Below are 7037 nucleotides of genomic sequence, written 5' to 3'. Positions count from 1 at the left end.
GTACGGTGTGTACATGTGTGAGTGTGTGAGAGAGAGAGAGAGAGAGAGAGAGAGAGAGTATATGCATGCATGTGTGTACATCTGTATCTATGTGTAGAATGTGCGAGAGAGAGAGAGAGAGAGAGATGGGGCAGACTTGGAGAGAGAGAGAGAGAGAGAGATGTAATGAGGGAGGGTGAAAAGAGAGAGAAAGAGAGTGAGAGATAGAGAATAAAAAGTATCTTTTAATAAAATATAAATTATATAGAAAACATATATGTATATGTGTGTATACATGTGTGCGTGTGTATTTTTATTTACATTTATATATATATACATATATGTATATGTGTGTATACATGTGTGTGTGTGTGTGTGTGTGTGTTTAGATGTGTGTATGATATATCTATCTATATATTTAAAAGTGACCATAACTTATCACCCATCTCCGCCCAAGATAGAAGTCAGCCGGCCGGAGCCTAATGATGATCTCCGCCTCCTCCTTGAGCATGCCTGGGCGCCGCAATCTTCTTGGACAAGCTTCCACCTTATTACCATTTAGAAACCATAAAAAATATGCACAAAATTGAAAATGAAAGATATCAATTTTTCATGTCACATCTTCCCCCCCCCCACAGCAAATCCTCCATGCTTGTCTTGGGGATCTGTTGGCCATGGTGCTCGAGGGTAAATTATCTTTAGCCAGTACTCAATGGCACGTCCGGGAACCTCCTGGCCACTTGCATCCTCTAGAAGATAGGTGTTATTTTTGAACTTTTGCTTTATCTTGAAGGGGCCTTCCCAGCGTCGAAGAAGCTTCTTATCTAGCCATTTCTCCACACGGCCATCATACCTCATGACTAAGCTTCCTTGCTTGAGTTCTGGCTTCTTCTTCTTCTTCGTGAGAGTGTCATGCCTTGCCTTGCGCCATTGTTGTGCAGCCTCTAAATTTTGAAGTGCCTGAAGTCGCCTCTCATCCAAGGTCTCCAGTTGTACTAGGCGTTGGGCATGTGTTTCTTCTTCATTATTCAAGCATGCAAAAGATGTGCGAAGGCTTGTGATTTCCAATTCTATTGGCAAAATAGCCTCCATTCCATAAACTAACTGAAAAGGTGTGAAACCAAGAGAGTTTGTGAGTTGTCCTATAGGCCCATAGGACCTCTGGCAAATGCACATCCCACTTTCTCTTCATAGTATCCACTAGCTTAGACAAAGATCCACAAAGCAGTCCATTAGTTTTTTCTACTAAACCATTACATTGGGGATAATAGGGAGTTGACATAGAATGCTTTATTTTTGCACCAAAGCTTTAATCAAGTCATTCCTGAAAGACCTCCCCCCATCTGTAAGGATTTCTAATGGACACCCAAATCGGGCACATATGTATTCTCTAAGAAAGGATGCCATAGCCACTGCTTTATTATTGACCATGGCCTTTGCTTCTGCCCACCTTGTTGCATAATCTGCGGCCACCAATATGTAATACTTCCCATGTGAGGAACGAGGAAGTGGGCCCATAAAATCTAATCCCCACCTTTCAAATGGACCATATGCTGGTATAGGGTTTAAGGGTCCGGGAACCAATTGCTTATGCCCATATGCCTGGCATACTTCACAGCTTCTACACCACTCATAGACATCTTTGCTGAGTCGAGGCCAATAATACCCTGTGTTAAGGATCATCCGAGTTGTGTTGGGGCTGAGGCAAAGTGACCTGAACATTCATGACATAATTCCATAATCCTTTTAGATTCTTCTAGGCTCACTACCCTCCTAAGAATCTTATCCTTACCTTGCTTGTAAAGAACATCCCCTAGAATTGTGTAAGGATGAGCTTTCCTGGTAAGCCTTTGCTTGCTGTTGAGGATTCAATCTAGGAGGAGGGAAGTATCCTATATCTAAATAGCGTTGAACATCTTGGAGCTTAGGCCAACCTGTATCCATTAATGCAAGAGTAGCTACTATTTCTCATTTTTATCTTTCTTTATTTAACTTAATTAACCTAAATTAGAATTATAGAACTCTAATCTACATAATTTTTTAAATTCAAGAGAGTAAACAATAAGAAGAGTTTAATTAATCACTAAGTTAATCTTTCTAGGATTGAGAAAGGTTGGAATGTAAAGAAGAGAAGGGGTGGCCTTTTTATCAAAGGTATAGCATTTGAATTTAATTCAAACATTTACAAAACAAAAAAATCAAGAAAACCATAGATTTTTCATTAAACAAAGTAAGAAAATTAGATTACATGGAGCTTGTAAGCTCTCCTTTGGCTTGAGGGATTGAGGGTTCTACTCTTGTTTGAAGCAAGAGTGGCCACCAATTCACTTTGGAGAGGATTAGGCCAAAAACAATTGAATTATTAAAAAATTCAATGTAGATGGCTCAGGACAAGAGTAAAGTAATAGTGCATAAACACCATTAAGCTTTTACAAAGGGAGAGGCTTTATAGGAAAAAGTGAGCCTCTAACCAAGCAAACTGATTCTAGAATTTTCCAGATCAGTTTGGTCAATTTTTTACCATTTTGGGTCAGTTCAGCTTACTTTTTGGATCTAGTTTTGAAACAGGAGAGAGGAAAGATGAAAATATCTCATTTTATTGATTAAGAATTGGGGGTAATGATGAGAAAAAGGCGCCTACTTCATGAGGGGAGATCCCCACACTGAGGTGTCAAAATTCAGTTTTTTAATTTTTTTCTTTGGTCCTTAGTGCACTCTTCATCTTATGTGAGCATTTACTCATTTTTGGGAGGTTTTTCTTTTATTCTTGAATTTATCTCCTCCCTACATTTGGATTAATCTTATTGGTCCATAGGAACCTTAATTGGACCATAATCTAAAAATTACTGAAAATCTGGACCCTTAGGCCAAGGTCCTTTATACCTATTTTCAATTAATTCCAATTGCACATTGGAAAGTTCTTTTTGAATTTTTGTTTAAGGGGAAACCATTTTAGACACTAGGAGGATTTTTATATCCAAAAATATCTTAATTTTGAATTACCTCTCTCTAGACATTTTCTCTCTCCAGGCCAAAACAGGGTAAAATAGGATCTTTCTTTTATTTCAGAGAGGGAAATAATTATAAGATCAGAAGGGGAGGTTCTTACACCTGCACACCTCAAAAGCTGGAGGGAGGAATCTTACACCCTACCCCACTTAAAAAATGAGATGAGATGTCCTCATCTCGCAAACTAGAGGACAACTCTTTCCCTTAAGATCCAACTGATTATGGGGTTCCTTATAGTTTGGTGAACCCAACAGAATCGTGGGATAAAGATCCCTTATATAGAACTCATCATCAGATAAAAATTAATTCAGATCATATCATTCATATCCTTAACACAATAATGGTCCATTAGACTGAAATTTCCATCTGAACATTCCTCCATGGGAATTTCAATTATACAGGTTTTTAATTTGTCATCCCTTAACTTGATCCACTGGGTCAAGTGTTAACAATAGCAATCTGTCAGCACAATCCACTAATATCATAGTGATTTGCTAAAGTCATTATCATCATTTACGAACATCATCACACAGGGACTCGTCCCATTCATCCTCATTGTGGTTTTGCTCAGCTTATCACTTTTCAACCAAAATTCAGGAACCACAATAATGGTCCATTAGACTGAAATTTCCATCTGAACATTCCTCCATGGGAATTTCAATTATACAGGTTTTTAATTTGTCATCCCTTAACTTGGTCCACTGGGTCAAGTGTTAACAGTAGCAATCTGTCATCAACACAATCCACTAATCTCATAGTGATTTGCTGAAGTCATTATCGTCATTCCAGTTATGAACATCATCACACAGGGACTCGTCCCATTCATCCTCATTGTGGTTTTGCTCAGCTTATCACTTTTCAACCAAAATTCAGGAATCATCATTTTTCAATTAGAATCCAAATCAACTCATCAGTTCTTCTCAACCAGAATTTTAAAATCATATCAACCACATTCGAATTCATCATCTGGATAGCATTTTTGCTTATAATTTCAAGTCTTAGATTTACTCGTATATACTACAAGTAAAGAGCTGCAGTTATACCCTCGGTATATACGGGTAGTCATGGTCCTTGGAATTTTAAGGTAAATACCATCATGTCTAGGGCTCAAGCAAGTCAGGGATTCCATACAATTGCGGTACTTCCATTTGAAGACCCAATTACCTATTTATGAATCTTCATTTGTGAATATCAATTTGTATGAATTTCATCACACAATTATAACCTTTTACTGCTACTTCATAAATTTTTGATATTTTTGGTTTCTCGGTTGATCCACTTTAGCCAATTTGCTCTGATACCAGCTGAAAGATCCCTGTCCCCTCCGCGCAACGAATTCAGGTGTGCTAGTAGCGGAAGTAGCACTTCTTGCGCGGGGCAAGGTCCCTCACTCGGGGCCTCGCCCACAGATATTTGGACAAGAGACTAATCCCTCGGTTCTTCCAAAACCGATCCCGAAAAAAACTTCCCTCGCCCGGAAAGCACGGGCGATTCCTCCAAAATAATTTTACTCTAACGTAGTCAAGAGCCTTAATTAGCTGAATTGATCTGACCGAACCCGTAAGTCCCATAGTCAGATCAAGAAAAAGACTTACACTTGGATCATAGAGACTAACGCTTTTTTCCTCATTGAGAGGCACAGCCGTTGATTCTTTTCCATAGAACAATTTTTATCCGGGATTTACTTCATCTATCGTACTATAACAAAATTGAGTCTCATTTTAGGGATCCATCAGTCCAGCCTAACCCCATCCAGTCTCGTGGGTTAGCCAACTGCCCAACCACTGTAGTGATGGGATCCATTTAAGAATTTGGTTAGGTTTTGTCCCGGGTGTACCAGGGAAAAGAGTTTCTAGGTCCCCCTAGCCGGATATTCATGCAAACTTAAAACTAGTCACACCACTTACACACCCAATATGAAATTGCCTTTTTCACAGATGCAGCTGTCTTTAAAACAATCTTTTAATGAAACTATAGTATCACTGATCATAATCCTCCAAAATTATCCGGTTGAATCCTAATTTCTAATTTTTCCTTCATCGGTGTATCATTGGCAACCAGTTAGCTCACCACCTATCCACTCAGGGGCCTTGTCGATTGTTCCTAGCTCATAGTACCCGGCAATATATTCACTTATAAAAATCAAAATGAAATCTCTGCTGAAGATCAACAAGATCAACCAACAGATCCATATAAAAGAGCCATGGACTCATCCGTTTTGTTGAGGACACCAGCAAGGTCAATCAACCAGATCCATGCCCGAATTCAGAAAACAACTCTTACTCCTTGTTCCAATATCTTCCTCGACGCACGTGTGGGTATCTTCATCAGTGACCCAGAGCCCGAGCACCGTATGGTCCTCTCTAGGATCCTTCGCAGGTCACCTAGCGCTTCACTCATAGGCCACTTCCTTGGTCCCTCATCCAGTGTACCGGAAGCTCACCATTTAAATTGAACCGAGGCTGGTCAAGACCTCGGCCGACCTTGCTACGCAAGACATCCTCCGTTGAATCTCTGCAGAGGTGTTGCAACTTTATCAGTTAGGTCTCCACGACCTCATTCACAAGACGGTCAAAATGCTTCCCTAGCATTCTTGACATAAAACAGTCATTTAAAAATAGGTCATAAATACAGTTTCTATAACAAACTCTCGTCTTTCCACATTGTTCCACATCAATCATCATTTATTTCATATGTATTCCCATTCTCATCACATTATTTTCCATCTCATCACATCTTTCCTCATTTATCTGCATCAGATCTCATCCACTCGTATCTACCCATATCCACATCTCATCACATCATATTCATTCACATCACATATCATCCATTCACATCTATCTCAATTTACATCACATCTCATTCACTCACATCACATTCATTCATATCCATCACATTCATTCTCATCACCATGCCATCACATACATTCTATCCACATTATATCACATCATATCTCATTCATACACATCTCATCTCATTCATCCACATCCATCCAATCGTTCACATGTACGACTACCCACATCTATCCATACATTCATATCTATCAATTTACATCCACATATATTCATGTCACATCGCATCACATTCTTTCACATACACATCCACATCCATTCTTTCACATACATCCACATCCATTCTTTCACATACACATCCACATCCATTCTTCACATACTCATTCACATACATTCTTCACATACACATCCATATCCATTCTTCACATACACATCCATATCCATTCTTCACATACACATTCACATCCATTCTTCACATACACATCCATATCCATTCTTCACATACACATTCACATCCATTTTCACATACACATACACATCCACATCCATTCTTCCAATACACATTCACATCCATTCTTCACATACACATCCCATCCATCCATTCTTTCACATCACATCCCATATCATTCATTTACATCCCGATTCACATGACATCACATAAAGGTAAAGAGAAAGTGGTTGAGCCCGTTGGTATGCCTAATATTTCTATAGGGCATTCTCTTGTTGATGGAGAGTCTAGTGGCTCGGAGATGAGCTGTGAGACCCCTCTGTCCCCTCTAGTATTTTGGCGTAAGACAGTCTTTTAAGAAAACAGGGTTTCTATGCAAGTTTTCAATTTGATTTTCTTTTGAATACAAGGAGTATTTCTTGAATCAGTATCCCCAAAACTTCTTGATCGAAATTCTAAATTTCATACGAGAATTCCTCAAATTCTATAACCTTGATCCACATAATAATTCGAAGGGTCTCAAACTTAGTTTCAAATTTGGTGGGAGTTTTGAGTGTATTTTCTAAACTAGTCACTCCTTCTTTCCTCGAAACTAACGAAAGAGTTTGGTCTTGGTCATAGTTTGATTCAAGGTTCGAGTCAGGTAAGATTTTTCTTGAACTATCTTTCTCAAAAAGGTTTGATAATTCAGTTACTTTTTTATTGAATTTGTTTCTTTGAATATTCACTTAATTGATTTCTAAATTAGTTATGAATTCCAATGAGGAATAAATTAATCATTTATCTGAATATTTTGATCGGATTTTTTG

The sequence above is a fragment of the Cibotium barometz genome, chromosome 5, assembly GCF_041138505.1.
Source record: "Cibotium barometz isolate CiBa-2024 chromosome 5, ASM4113850v1, whole genome shotgun sequence".
In the NCBI taxonomy this organism is placed as follows: Eukaryota; Viridiplantae; Streptophyta; class Polypodiopsida; order Cyatheales; family Cibotiaceae; genus Cibotium; species Cibotium barometz.
Note: the sequence above shows the minus strand (reverse complement) of the source record.